General features: G+C 35.2%; 1 long non-coding RNA gene and 1 other non-coding gene across 2 annotated transcripts; one reads left to right on the top strand and one right to left on the bottom strand.

Moving 5' to 3' along the window:
* Positions 1-343: 343 nt before the first annotated feature.
* On the top strand, positions 344-1,441 carry LOC105948677 (uncharacterized). The gene is made up of 3 exons (XR_016033648.1): positions 344-647; positions 1,116-1,158; positions 1,324-1,441. It is a non-coding gene; the product is annotated as an uncharacterized LOC105948677 (long non-coding RNA).
* A 10,851-nt stretch (positions 1,442-12,292) lies between these two features.
* On the bottom strand, positions 12,293-12,364 carry TRNAQ-UUG (transfer RNA glutamine (anticodon UUG)). The gene has a single exon. It is a non-coding gene; the product is annotated as a tRNA-Gln (tRNA).
* Positions 12,365-16,471: the final 4,107 nt, after the last annotated feature.

The raw sequence follows: 16,471 nt of genomic DNA, 5'->3' as shown, positions 1-16,471 counted from the left end.
TCTCTTGATTAGTTTGCTTTCTAAATTTGGTGAATTTGTCTTTATTTGTTTTCTCATGACATTTTTTGTATTTGCATTATGAATCTAAAAACTTCATTATTCCAAAATAAAACCACTATTGTTGTTTTTTGGCTCTTAATTATTTTGATGGTTTAAATAGTAATTTTTGTAGATAGTGTATGCATCAATCTTCTTGAATTGTCTATTACTACGGACTTGAAGTTCTTTGGCAATTAAATGTATATACATTTATGCATATATGCTATAGCATCTAATATGTTTTTTTTCTTTTCCCTTTGTTTAGTTACTAATTATCATATTCTTGACTCTTGGTTTTCTTCATTTTACTGTTTGCAGCAATTAGATAATATAAAAACTTATGCTTGTTTTATTATGTTTTAAACATATATCAAGGAAAAAAAATATATAATAGCATGAAATTCTGATCTTCAGCAGATTTTAAACTTTAGCATGTCAAGGCACTCTCAACTCCCTCTTTCCTCTCCGAAAGAGAACCATTGTCCCCCATGTTAACAACATCGAGGTTTCACTACATTATCTAAGTATTTCAAGTTCCGTTCAAGGGATTTCGGACATAGCAATGGAAGAAAAACTATTGCATCAGTTTTATAGCCGGTGCAGCCAATGTAAGTTCGTTGATTATTAATTATCATGTCTAAAGGTTCGTGGTTATTAATGAAGATTGTATTGATACAAACATGTGAGTAGAACAACTCATGGTTGGTTTAAAGTTGATTTTGTTTACTGTAAATGAACTACATATATGTCGGCTAGCTACATGAAGGGACTGAAAAGTTGTCGAAAATAATTATTTTGGGACAAATGGTTCTTGTGTGAAAATATATGGTTTCAGATGCAAAAGTTTTGAGTATTAGACTTGCATATGATGTATTTTGTTGATCAGATGCAAAACTTTTGTTAATATGATATGCATTGGTATACGCGAATAGCTGCATTGGGCCATATATTTGTGCAGAATGCATGAGAACTTGTCAACTTATGTAATTCAAAATATTTTTATATATGTTCTTAGTTGTATGATAGTTATTTATATTGCACTCACCATGTTCTTGTTTTTGCTACAATATGTGTAGGGGATTTTCGATTAGCTTCAGGAAAGATAACGAGTCATTCAAGGTTGTTACTGCTTCATATAGCTATTCGTCGTTTCCATATTATTTCCTCATGCTACGTCTTTCATTATTATCTGCTAACTGCAAGATTCAAGGATCATATATGAATTTTAAGGATTGAATATTGATTGAGCACTCCTTAACTATGCAATTTGTGTGTTTTCAACAGATTGCGAATGAGAATGGGCAACAATATTCCTTTGTCGGCAACTAACTCTTATGAAGATGAAGGAGAAAATTGAAGATCAACTGATCTTCTATTTGTAATGCTACAAGCCTACGACATTAACAATTTGTGTACTTTAATGTCATATTTGGATGATTTATTTCTATTGTTGGATGATTTAACTTAAGGATATAAAATTTGAGTTGTTCATGCTTTTGTGTATTTGATGAATTAATTTTATTGGTATTGTTCATAATTACAGGATAATTAACTATTAATTAAACAAATAAAATCAGCAATTTAAAAAAAAATATAGATTTGTGACGTTTTATAATTTTTCATCGCAATATACGACAAACTATCGACGATTTATATATTTTATGTCGCAAATGTAAAGCCAAACATTGCGACGATTTTGCACAAACGTCGCAACTAATTGCGACGATTCCTGAAATTTCCGTCGCAGTATCTGCCTTGACGAAAAAATGAAGGTTTGCGACTTTTCTCTTGAAACGTCGCAAATAGTGCGACTATTTTTACATTTCGTCGCAAGAATTTGCGACGGTCACTTTTTTGACTTTTTTTTGCGTCCCTTTCGTCGCAAACACGCTTTTTGCGTCGCAAATTTTCGTCGCCTGAAATGGATTTTCGTCGCAAACACATATATTATATGTTTCTTGGAACAGAGAGATTGACAATCATCTGGCAACAAATTTGACTGATCAAATGGCTCAAGGAAACAAATGTGATGGTGATACCTAGGCTACTTGGGGATCAAGTGTTTAACGCTGTTCGGATGTTGATATGATGAATGGTAACAAAGAAAAATTTAATTTGTTGAAAGCTCTACCAGATAAAAAGAAAAGGGATTGGATTTTTTTTCTAGTTTACTCTTAATTGTTCTGCAGGTTTTAATTTGAAACTCGATTTAGGTGGCTTTATGAATTTGCCTTTATGAAACTCGATTTAGGTGGCTTTATAAACTATTTTCCTTTATATTTTGGAAGCTTTTTGAACTTTTTGTAATCTCTCCACGAAAATAAAGAAATATATTTTTCTTCCATAGTTTAACTGCACCCAACCTTAAGACACCAATGCATAGGCCCTCAACCCCTTTCGAATCGATCATCTTAATTAATATTTCGTCGTTTAAAAATCTTCTAAGGACGTGTTTGGTACGCTTCAAATATTCTAACCAAAAAAAGAAATTAAAGTACTCTCTTTCTTTTTTTTTTCTTTAATAATTATTTTGAAAGTAGTCTTGTTTGATTGATAGATATTCTATATATGTTGCCAGCTAACTAGGAAATTTAGGGCAAATGGTATCCTAGGTTTTACATCAAATTTGAGGACAAAGATCCAGTCCAAATATTGGTTGTTGTATTTATTAGTTGTCACATTTATCTTTTGATTATATTTTCTAAAGATTTAAACAATAAATTAATAATTATAGAGGAATATATATACAGTCCAAAATAAGTCCCTATCAAATTTTATGAGGTACTCAACGCTGCAAATATGACTTGTAGTTGGAATTGGGAGCACCCCATTTTCTAAAGTCATATTCACTAAAATAATTATGTATGCCAAACCCATTCCTTCGTTTTGTCTATTTCAATTCCTACAATAGTTTATCAAACCAAAAAAATAATAATAATACAGATTTTTTTTTGTTCATAAAGAAGTTAGAATAAAAATACATAGCACAACGCGACACCTTCGTAAATATTTATAATCCGAAATGTTTTGAGTGTGTTTTCACGAGTAATTGAGAGAGAGAGGGAGGGCAGATAGAGATATAATTGACTGAAATCAGTTGGTGGTTGTCAGACCTTGACAAAAAACATTCAAACTCGCGAATTTTAATTAATCCAAATCAAAAGTAGGACGACATGTCCTAATTGACCACAAATTATGTTGTCTAGTGAGTGACTTCTTATGAGATATATCGTATACCTGATGATAATACATCATGTGGTTTTATAAAATCGTAGATCTACATAAATAACTATTCACTAACTACACATAATACACATGTATATGTATTATTATGTGTAGATCTAGCTAGGGTTTAAAATCAGATGTAGTTCCACTAACCAGTGAGTGACTTCTTATTAATTTTCCATCGTATAAATTTCTAAAATTGGGTTAAGGGTTATTTTTTTTTTTCAATTAATTTTCCCCCAAAAAATAACGTTTTAATCTTTTGGAGAAAATAAATCAAATATCTCAATATATCAACCAATCAAATACACGTACTATACATCATTTGGGAATGGATAAGATCGATATGCATGCATGCATGCATGGTGATGGGTTTAAAGAAATGAAGGAAGAGAAGTTCTGAACATGCTCACATGGCTCTGCACATGTATATTTTCGTGTTTCTTGAATTCTTTTGGGGACAATTTAAATTTTATTGAACAATACTTTAAAATATATATGTATCGATTATTTAAATTTTTAGATGAATTATTTTTGCATTTTTCTGTATCTCTGATTATCTGTCAATTTTGTCTTCTTTTATTATGCATGTTTTTGTTAGCTACTGCAATCATTGCCACTTGGAATCTTAGGAGCCTATATGTAGATATTGTTTTTCCATGGATAATTGAAATATATTAGTATAATTTCTTTTCTACATGCCATGTTAATTATATGTTTAGTTAATAGATATATAATTAACTAAATAACTGGACTTTCTTTGATCAATAAACTTGTCGGGTCGACTTGCAAATATTATGTTATCATGACTTATTTAATCTTATTTCGTCTTTTAGAGAATTTTTTTGTTGAACGTCCCCGCAGTCCAATAAAATAATTGAGATTTTATTATATATTAACTAATTTTATCGCCAACCAAACGAGGCATTAATAATTTTTAAAATTTAATCCTAAAAGTTAATTATATATCTATATAATACCAATGTTTTTAAATTCAATTTAACTCCTCAAATCACACTTTTGTCTCCATCCCTAGTGACAATAAGTTTATTGGCATAGACAATTAATTTAAGCAACACAAGCACATGGAGTGAAATATAGGTCTAAAGTGGGTAACCATATTATTCCCTAAACTTCATTTCCATGATTTTGATTGTTCCCAAACATCCCAAAACATTTTATATTAACAAGTATATATCTTTCACGACTTAAAAAAAAAAAAGAAAAATCTAGGCATATGTAGTATGTATATGCATATGTAGTTTCACCTCGAGCCTATGCTCATTTGATTTTTTATTTTTATTTTTTAACTATTAATTTTTTTGCAATAAAAAAAATTGCAAAATAAAGAGTAAACTGTAATTATATACATTTTTTTAATATTTATATATTTTTATATTATTTCTATAATATATTATATTAAAAAAAAAAGAATAAGTCTCGCGAGCCGGTTCTTGAGCTCACGAACAATTAAAAAAAGGTTCGAGCTCGACTCGTCAAAAAACTCAAGCTCGAAAAACTCAAATTCGAATTCGAGCTTTTTTTGAGCCGGCTTAGCTGGTTTTACCACCCCCAGTTAGAGCTATATATGCTAAATGTTTAAATCAAATGCCTGTTAATTTTAATTTCTATACGATGATATTCAACTTTTAGATGAATGAAACAACGTGACATCCCGAATTCGAATATCACAATAATGTATTTACGTAAATGATACGATTTATTATTTAATTATTAGTTAGTTAGTATTTTTATTATTAATTAATTAGAATAGTTGTTTAGGTTTATATTTTGCCGTGAGTTAGTAGTGGTTAGGTTAAATATTAAGTATTTTATTAGTTTAGGTAATTATGTTTCCTAGTTAGATTAGGATTCTAGGGTTTTATTCTCTTTAAATAGTCGTATTGTGCTAGGGTTTTGATTATGAAGAGAGAAATATTAAAGAATAGATCTTACGTTTCGTAGGAAATATTTATGATACACAAGAGATCGCATCAATTGGTATCAGAGCGAAGTTGCGATTAACACCAACGCTTCGTTAGCAAGGCAGCGATTACATCAAAGCTACGCTGGAGCAAAGTTGAGATCACATCAAAACTTTGTGAAAATCACGATGTCAGAAACAAGACGGTTAGAGCGATTAGAGAAATCCGTAGAGAAATTACGGATTAATTTTCAGAAATTGCTCGAACAAAGTCAAGGACGACGTCAACGCCATCACAAAAGCCGAAGGGACCGCTGCCCGTCACCGCCACAGCCATCGCCACCACCGCCGCCGTTGTCGAGCCTATCGCCGGAGGGAGAGGAAGAGGACGATGATGATTTTTTCGAAGAACCTCAATTTTTTGTGAGTTCGCCGAAAGATGAATTATCGGATTCCGTTGAGGTAATTTGGGATGAAGACGAGAAATTAACCAATAAGGAGATTGAAGAATCACTCGTCTTAAGTGAGATAATTTGGAACGGGCACGAGGAGTTAAGTAGCGAGGAGGACAAAGAATTAAAAAATATAGTGGAAGGATGCCACGACTTCCCGGAGAAAGGAAACGAAGAAGTGCTTGTGATTGTGAGTGAGCCAGATTCTATAAAGACGGTCAAAGAAAAAGTTACGGTGAATGTAAGGAAGACGAAACTTGAAAATACAATTGAGACGAAGGTTGATTTATCGGGTAAGAGATTGAGAAATTTCGTTCGGGCAGATGGACTCATGTTTGGAAAAGAGCTCGAGTTTTCATCACGTTTTTCGGATTCAATCGGAAAGAAATTCGATGGCGTCAAGCATAGATGGAAACATAGAAACGAGAGACGATTATTGGGCAGAACCTTGAGGACAAGGTTCATTTCAAGAGGGGTGGTTTGATACGATTTATTATTTAATTATTAGTTAGTTAGTATTTTTATTATTAATTAATTAGAATAGTTGTTTAGGTTTATATTTTGCCGTGAGTTAGTAGTGGTTAGGTTAAATATTAAGTATTTTATTAGTTTAGGTAATTATGTTTCCTAGTTAGATTAGGATTCTAGGGTTTTATTCTCTTTAAATAGTCGTATTGTGCTAGGGTTTTGATTATGAAGAGAGAAATATTAAAGAATAGATCTTACGTTTCGTAGGAAATATTTATGATACACAAGAGATCGCATCAATTGGTATCAGAGCGAAGTTGCGATTAACACCAACGCTTCGTTAGCAAGGCAGCGATTACATCAAAGCTACGCTGGAGCAAAGTTGAGATCACATCAAAACTTTGTGAAAATCACGATGTCAGAAACAAGACGGTTAGAGCGATTAGAGAAATCCGTAGAGAAATTACGGATTAATTTTCAGAAATTGCTCGAACAAAGTCAAGGACGACGTCAACGCCATCACAAAAGCCGAAGGGACCGCTGCCCGTCACCGCCACAGCCATCGCCACCACCGCCGCCGTTGTCGAGCCTATCGCCGGAGGGAGAGGAAGAGGACGATGATGATTTTTTCGAAGAACCTCAATTTTTTGTGAGTTCGCCGAAAGATGAATTATCGGATTCCGTTGAGGTAATTTGGGATGAAGACGAGAAATTAACCAATAAGGAGATTGAAGAATCACTCGTCTTAAGTGAGATAATTTGGAACGGGCACGAGGAGTTAAGTAGCGAGGAGGACAAAGAATTAAAAAATATAGTGGAAGGATGCCACGACTTCCCGGAGAAAGGAAACGAAGAAGTGCTTGTGATTGTGAGTGAGCCAGATTCTATAAAGACGGTCAAAGAAAAAGTTACGGTGAATGTAAGGAAGACGAAACTTGAAAATACAATTGAGACGAAGGTTGATTTATCGGGTAAGAGATTGAGAAATTTCGTTCGGGCAGATGGACTCATGTTTGGAAAAGAGCTCGAGTTTTCATCACGTTTTTCGGATTCAATCGGAAAGAAATTCGATGGCGTCAAGCATAGATGGAAACATAGAAACGAGAGACGATTATTGGGCAGAACCTTGAGGACAAGGTTCATTTCAAGAGGGGTGGTTTGATACGATTTATTATTTAATTATTAGTTAGTTAGTATTTTTATTATTAATTAATTAGAATAGTTGTTTAGGTTTATATTTTGCCGTGAGTTAGTAGTGGTTAGGTTAAATATTAAGTATTTTATTAGTTTAGGTAATTATGTTTCCTAGTTAGATTAGGATTCTAGGGTTTTATTCTCTTTAAATAGTCGTATTGTGCTAGGGTTTTGATTATGAAGAGAGAAATATTAAAGAATAGATCTTACGTTTCGTAGGAAATATTTATGATACACAAGAGATCGCATCAGTAAAGTCCGATATTAAAAGATGTTGGTCTTACATCCACAACAATTGTCCACATGACAGAGATAAGGGATATAATAAGCGGCCGACTCTAAATATATATTACTTGCCGCACAGTTTGTATGTGATGAATGCATTGTAATCCTATAATACTACGACCCTATGATAGCAACAAAAAGTCTACAAGTGGTATCATAATTAATGTCACATGTTCAATTCACACCCGGGTCCGGCCTAAGGCCATCGATCGAGCCCTAGGCACAAAAAATACAAATAAAAAAATGGGGCCTCTTATATCAATCTTTTTAATACGGAATTAAATATTTTTGGTAATAAATTTTTATTTTAAATAAAAAATATTGAAAATATGAGTTTTAATTATCAATTTGTTTATTTTATATAATGAAAATTTATTCCGATCCATATTTGGGGTCATAAATAATACGCCTAGTTTTGGGAGTCCGAGGCGTAGGCCTCGGGCTCGTTTCTAATCCGAGCAATCGACCTAAAAAGTTTATCGTTATTTTACAACTTAATTAAGTTTTTACAAGAAAAGATTATTTAATATTCCAACCAACTTTTGCAACTTTATGTTAAAATGATGAGAAACTTGCCAATCTATGTGGAAAAGAATTTAGGCAGCAGGCAGGGCATGTAAAAAAGGAGTTTGTATAGTAGCTGTCAATAAAGTTTGTTCATCATTAAATGTTTAACTGTTAGTTATTGTTTCGAATTTGAATTGAAATCATTTCTTTCCAACCGCAATACTATGAATTATATATATATATATATATAATGTCCCTTAAGCTTTATGCACTAACGGAACCAGGATTTTAAGTTTGCTGGGTCCGAATGCATTAAAAAAATTATGAGAGGCCGGGGGAGATAATGCTAATTATACACTATTTTTTAGATCCTTAGTTCCTTACATAAAAATATAGGGATTTGAGAATTGTTGGGGGGTCATGACCTCCTCTGGCCCTATGTTGGCTCCGCCACTGACTTTATGGCAACCGATATTTAGATTCATGTCTCAATAATTTAGGGTCCACTCGGGTTTGTAGATGCTACACCCGATGATAACACACACCGATATGTATGTGTGTTTGGTGGATAGTTCCGACGTATTATACCAAGTGTAGCATCTTATAGACCAGATCCATCCCGCAATCTTTTATTTATATTTTTTTTTTATATAAATAAGATATTATTTATTTATAATTTCAATATTCAAAAATACTATATAATTATGTAACCAATACAAATGAGAAGTATGGGAGCATAGTCTAAAATCTAAATTACGTTGACCCTAATAATCATAGCCACGAGACTTTCCAATCCATGTATATACGTGTCGTGATGCCAAATTTATATATTGAGTATTTTGAAAATTGAAAAAAAAGGATGAAATTATTAATGAACAAAAGTGCAAACCTACACATATGATACAAAATTTGTATGAGTTTACTTGGACATGTATCATTTGAATTTTTGAAAGGATGAAAAAAAAGTACTTATTAATTATGTGTAACTTTATATTTTTACAATATAAATAAACTATGGAAAAAGACAAAAAGAAAGAAAAAAAAAAAAAAGGACTGCTCATTTGAACTCGATCCCTCCTCTATCCAAATGAGGCAGGGCTATAAATAAAGACTTCAAGCATACGAGTTTCCATGCACAACTGCAAACTCTCTCTCTCTCTCTCTCTAGATCAATCACTCTCTCTCTCTCTAGAAATAAAGAATGGTGTCGAAGGTGGGAGAAACAACAGTAGTGAAAGGGATGAGTAATGAAAAGAAGATAGTTACTAATTATAATAAATGCAACAAAGGTAAAAACAGCAAATTCAAGAGAAGCACATCCAATCTTGAAGACGATGGACTCTCTGCTGCTATTTTCTTCATTGCTTGCATTGCCTGCACCCCTTCCCCCGGCCCCGGCCCCCCTTCTTATTAATTATTTTTTATTTTTTTTATTAATTAATATATAAACATTATATATATATCATTTTAATCAATTCCGATATATAGCTATAAAAATTGGCTGTTATTATTGCTTAATTTTAGGAGGCCAACCTTGTTACTCATATGATTGTATACTACTGTTCAATTTGGTAGGCAGATTATGCTGGTGGTGAGAATATGGAAACATTACAATTTTCACCCCTCAGGTTTGCACCAATTTCATATTCAGTACTCAGTGTTTACAAAAAAACACATTTGGTCCTTCGTGTTTAATAAATTCAACATTCTTAGTCTCCCCGTCAATTTCCGTTAATACTAACGGAATCAAAGCGTGTCCCAATGAATGTCTTAACTGACGAACTAACGGTAAAGTGATGGAAATGATCAAAAGTGTTTATGAAACATGAGGACCAAATATGTTTTTTTATGAACATGAGGACCAAATGTAATTTTCTCGTGAGAATATATATACATAGATTATCCATTTATTGATTTCTTTACTCTGATTATTCCATGTATATATACATATATAGTTATGTACTCTTCACATTATAAGTTGTTATTGACTTAAAGTTCAAAAATGAATTAGAAAATTGGATTAATTCCACTTTGTACACTAGATAAATATAGTGTTTTGACTATTTGCGCAACCAAAGAGAATTAGTGGTATTTTACTCTCTCAAAATGCAACAAATTATTCACTATACACCGTAAATGGCTTAATTTCACCTTGGACCCTTGAAATATAGTTTTTTGGCACTTTGGACTCTCAAGAAAATTTAACAACAGTTTGTACCATCAAAACACAATGATTCATTCACAATGCACCCCATATTGAATTGTTATAAGTTAATGAGGATAAGTTCTTCTTAATACTGGTATTTTTCAATGATACATTTTTTTGCACCAAATGACTCAAAAATTGTTTCTATAAAACAAAACAATTTCTTTCCAATTTTCTTATCACCGAATTATCCGAGAGGTAGATGTTTAAAAGAATCAGTAAAAATAAATTGATGTAATCAATCATAGTAATTTTATTTTTCAATATGTTAATGTTAATTGTGCAGTGTCGAGTTAAACACAAAAAAAAATAAAAAAATCCTTCAGCCATTTACATTTATAAGAATAATTCGAGCAAATATTTTCACGAATTATAATGAGGTCTATATCCGCCGCTGACTCAAGAGTACATATAAGAAGAGAAGATTCTGTAGATTGTCTCCCCAACAATGTGCACAGACAAGATTTGTGTGATTGTAAAGAGAAAATAGGAACAAATAAAAAACAATAATTAATGTATCTGAACCAATTTTCATTACATTGATGCATCAAAGAGGCACATGCATGTTTAAATGTTGTTCCTTGTTAAATGTTGTCCAATAATTATTTGGTCCACTGCTTCAAGACATTTTCTTTAAATGTAAATTATTATTATTATTAGGGTAAATTACAAACACCCCCCCTGAGGTATGGTCAAATTACAAAAACCCCCCTCTTGTTTGGATAATTACATCTACCCCCCTCAACTATGATTTTTTCTTAGACCTCCACCTTTATGGTGCCAAATTCAACATAGTCATCTAGATTCCGCGAAATGTGCTCTAGTTTGTACTCTTTTTGTGTAAAAAATACAGTTTCCGATGCACCACAAACTGATATATACAAGCTAAAAATCACATATTATGAACATCTTGATTCATAATGTAGAGTTTGAATGGGATAAAACGGGTACAAAAGTGATAATATTCCATATAATCTCGAAGATTCCACTAAATTTGATGAGTTGAGGGGGTGGTTGTAATTATCCAAACAAGAGGGGTGTTTTTGTAATTTGACCATACCTCAGGGGGGTGTTTGTAATTTACCCTTATTATTATTATTATACTATTGCTTTTTTTTTTTTTTTTTTTTTTTGCGGAAATAAATTATTTCATTGGTAACTTTGAAGACCAGAGAGGCATCGTTAAAACATTGTTTGGGTCTAATACGGAAATAGTAATCCTTACAATTACGAGATACAACGATGAAATCCGAAAAGGAAAAAAAAAAAAAACACATGACCAAAACATCAAGGTCGAAACAACCACTGATTCCGGAACCTCACATGGGGTGAAAATTTTGTTGCTACGCTTATGAACATGAACCCCGTTTGCTACCCGACCGGCAACTCAATTTTTCTCTCAAAGAATATAATAATATGCTCCATGGCGAACAAATATCGATATAGTAATTTGCATCCGCGTGCAACGTAAAATAGTTCCCAATCCTTCCGCCCTTGATTGTTCCGCATGGCGGAAACTAAAACCTGAGAATCACTTTAAATAATGATGTTTTATAGTTGAAATGCACGACATCATAGAAGACCGTCTCTTAGAGCTAAAAAAATCAGCCATGTTGTTGGTTCCGTTCCCATAATAATTCGAAAAACTCATTATGAAATTACCATAATAACCATGGTTTCCAGTATGATCCGATGGAGATTCGAAAAATAAATATATTGCACTAATGAAGCTAGCGGCTTTAAGTTAATATATTGGGTAAATTGCACTTAAGTCCATGTGGTTTGACTATTTTGCACACGAACCCCTTGTACTTTAACACAAGCATATAGCCCTCCTGTACTATCAAAATTTTCCTCTTCCTAATGAGCATGAGTATCACATAACCACAAGGAGCTTATACACTTATATTAAAATTACAAGGGAGGTCATTTGTATATATTGAAAGTACAGGGGTCAAAAACTATAGGGAGCATGAGTGCAAATGTAAAAAAAGGTCCTACCGGGAGTCGAACCCAGGTCGCTGGATTCAAAGTCCAGAGTGCTAACCACTACACCATAGAACCTATTTGCTAATTTTTTGTTTGTTAAATAATATAATTATGAATTCTAGTGTTTTGACTTATAAGTTACCCATTTTTACGTATTTTATTACCAATAAACTGCTAATTATATGAGATCGTAGCTGATAATATGACTAAAGTTTGTGTTTTCACATTGCATTGGACTTTAGTACGTAAAAGCATTTAATTTGTAGGTCAATGATTATTACTCTATTATATTATAGTTATTTATGATTATTGGTATGACCTGAAAGAATGTTGAAATCGTAGATGATGATGTCATAATAAATTTATAAAATATATATTAGAAAATAGAAAAAAAAAATATATGGCATACAACACACTGACTCTTTCTTGCCGATTCTTTCCAAATGCTCTTTGACTTGTCCTCGTTGTAAAGTTATCATCTCTTAAAATAATTTATCAGATGTAAGAATTTATTAATTAACAGCTGGATATGCAGTCAAACACGCTCTTTGTTTTCATGGAGGAGAAGCTAATAATCCCAAAATATCCCTTATTATAATATTTTTTATTAGAATTAAATAATAATGCTAACTAAACATTTGATGCACATCGCATATATGATTGAAGGTGTCGAAAATTCGCACCTTCAAGAATTCTCCACCGGGACCCTAGTAGTGAATCTTCCGGTAAAAATTCTATTACGATAAAATTCTTTTTTTGATCTTTTTTATTATTTTCTCTCTTTATGTCTTTTTTTTACTGTTGTATCTCTGTGTGCTTCGACGATGATTACAAAGATCTTTATAAGCTAATTGTTCCCGGCAATTAAGGGGACAGATTTCGTCCATTACTCCCGTCTCTCCTCCTTGGTCTTGATCTTGGGCCTTATATAGAAGATCTGATTGCCTCTCCCTCTCATTCTTATGCTGAAATCGCGCCCTCTTAACTCGCTTGGGCCATGTTTTCTCGCCCACATTCAATTCCTCTGGGCCTTGTTTGAGCGTGTTAGAGAGAAAACCATACGCCGTCTTATGGGCTGAGCTTTGCTCGATAGGTCGATTTGGGCTTAGTTGTCCCGAGATTCGTCCCACTTGGCCCAACCCCCATGCGGGCTATCCTTTTCGCACCCGGGCCCATTACAAATGGCTAGGTTGACAAACTGGGCCCTATCATCTAGTCCCCCCTATTCTCTAGTGAACCTAAAGATAGTTCGCTAGAGAATATGCTTGGAGCGGACTAAACATAGAAATGAGAGAGGGAACCGTAGAAAATTGGAAACATATTCGCGAACTTCACATCGTTAATTGTGCGAGCTTTTTTCCACCACGTATTTATTTCTGTGAATACGCGCCCCTTCCCAATGCTTTTCATTATTGCCCTGCGTCTCGAGTCCCGCATTCTTCGCACGTGGGGAACGTATCATCTTCTCGTCTTTTCGATAGCTGTCGCCGCCCAACCGTGACGAGACACCTGTCCAAGATTTTCCGCCCGTTACAGCTACCCGGACCTCGTGTCTTAATCTCCGCCTTCCATCACTGTTTGATCCGACGGTCCCTTTTGCAGGATCGTTTCACCTTAACTCTTCCCCCTCCCTATATATACCTCCTCTTCCATTTCATCCATTTCTTTTACCAAACTTACTATTCCGTCTCGCCTTTTTGCTACTCGCCCTTTTTTTTTTTATTCCAGTTCGCCCATCGTGAGAACCAGCCTCGCGCATCCCTTAGCCTCCTTTTCTTTCTAAGGCATCAGGTACTTCTTCGTTCTCTGCCTCATTTTCTTTATTCTTTAATACGTCTATAAAAAACTTCCTCTCTGCTTTGTAATTTCTTGAGTCGTCGTGTCATGGCTTTTGGGCCTTCATCGTCATCTATCCGTCCCCCTTCTTCCGCCGAGCATAACTTGCCTCCAAATGAGGATCCTTCTCTAGTCCTAGGGTCATCTTCGTCTTCTAGTTCTTCCTCATCTGACTCCTCTTCCGACACACTTTCTGACACATCTCGCCCCCTTATAAACCTTGAGCCTCGGCCGGTGACTCAAAAGGTTAGGAAAAAGGTCCAATCAGGGGAAGCGGGAATTTCAGAGAGTTCCCTCGTGACACTTCGCCATATAGAACTGTTTATGCGCGACGTGGGCCTTCCTTCAGGCTTTTCTATTGCGACTCCTCGCGAGAACGAGCGACCTCATTCTCCTCCTCCTAACAGTGTCACCTTTCACTTAGGCCAATTCTATGCTGGTCTCGCTCTTCCCCTCCATCCGTTCTTCGTCGCAGTTTCTGAGAAGTACGGTATTCCCATTAACCAATTCCACCCCAATTCTATTCGTTTTATGTCGGTCTTCTATTGTGTTCTGGCGTGGCAAAAAATAGAGCCGACTGCTGATCGCTTGTTCGCTTGTTTTATTGCGAAGAAATATTCCCCTTATATGTTTTATTTGGCTGCCCGTGCTGGTACCAAGCTTATGGACAACAAAGCGCACATAAACGAAAACAAGTGATTAACCACCCCCAAACTTAAAATTCACATTGCCCTCAATGTGATTTGCCCGGAGTTTAAGGATAGAAAACACCTGTTTTTAAGCGTCCGGACCATCGTCGGGTTGCGCTCCAACTCCACCATGTGCAAGAGCATCACCATCATCTTCCTCATCCGAAAGCTCGGGTACCGGTTCAAGGATCGGTGCGGGCAAAGGAGCCGGTTCGGTGCACTCGGGATTGCCGCACGCCAAATGTCGCACAATGGCTTGAAGCATCCTTCCCGACCACCGTTGGAGGGACTCAATCGGGACATATGAATCGAAGGGACCGTACTGTACGTTAACTATATCTGAAGGTTCTTGCAGGCACTTCATTTGTATCTAGGGAATCATGACGCGTAGTTGCTAGACGCCAATCTTGATTCGTTGGGTGATTAAGGTGAAACGAGTTTCATTTTAATCGTAACTCTAAGGGGACGAGTTTTGACCACAAAGGGTTGTGGGCCCACGGCTAGCGTACACCTGAACCATCGAGGGTCACACTGCTCGTGCACATGAGATCTTTGAATAAACGGTCAAAGGTAAAATATGTTTATCTTTGCATGATTGGAAGTCAATATGATTGGGTCCAACATTCGTAATTTGGAATTATGAATGAGAATAAGAAAAGGAAAAGAATAGGCGAACGTATTAGTGAACCTTCTAAATCGGGAAGTTTCCAAATTTAGAAAGTGCACTGAATTAGGGTTTCCACTTTTGGAAAGTTGGAAATCGAGAGTTGGAACTCGTAATGATGAGGACATTATAATGATTCCGAAAATGTAATCGTTACAATTTTCCGATCATTGAATTGAGAGAGACGAGCAAGTAAAAGAACTAACGGACTTAAGCTGTTGGGCCATGTCCAACTTAAGCCCGTTAGGGTTTTATGCAAGACATATAAATACTTGATTTATAGGTCTTGCACACACACAACTAAGAGAACACACGTTCATAACCCTAGCCGCTGCCTCTCTCGATCAGCCACCCTCTCCCACGGCCACCACCACCGCGCCGTCGCAAGAAATTCGCCGGAATCGGCCACCCGTTGGCCGATCTCTTTCGGTATTCCTTTCCTTCTTTCTTTTCTTCCGTTATTCTGACTATTACGTGTCTAGTGCCACGTGTTTAGTAGATCGAAGTATACGAGGTGAAATCCAAGAGGAGGAAGATCGAAGAATCGAAGATGCGAGAAGGCAATTCAGAAAAACTGCTCTCGGATTTTCTGCGCTGCCCAGCGAGAAAATTCGCCATAAATCAACCGGTCATCCGATGGACGTGAAATTTTGACAGTAATTAAGCATCGTCCAGAAGGAATTGTTCATCCAGTAAATACGCATGGAGATACTGAAGTCGGAGCAAGGCTGTAATTTCAGATCAGCAAACAGGTTGGATCAATAGGAGTGGGAAGAGCAGCTAGCCATCTTCTCTGCGCGTGAATCACATGCGCTGCCGTAGCTCGGATCATCGCCGTTGCTGCCCCGGATTGCACGGATTGGTTTCCGTGGCAATCTAGCTTTTCTTAGTGCGCCTACCTCACGCTTCAAGAGGTAATGTTTCGAATCTATTGTCATTCGATTCGGTTACGTTTAAATTAATATATGCATGTTCGTTTTAATAAGAAACTTG

This window comes from Erythranthe guttata, chromosome 9 (genome assembly GCF_056151865.1).
Source record: "Erythranthe guttata isolate IM_541 chromosome 9, IM_541, whole genome shotgun sequence".
Classification (NCBI taxonomy): domain Eukaryota; kingdom Viridiplantae; phylum Streptophyta; class Magnoliopsida; order Lamiales; family Phrymaceae; genus Erythranthe; species Erythranthe guttata.
The sequence above is the reverse complement of the archived record's forward strand: the minus strand, read 5'-3'. Positions and strand labels throughout refer to the sequence as shown.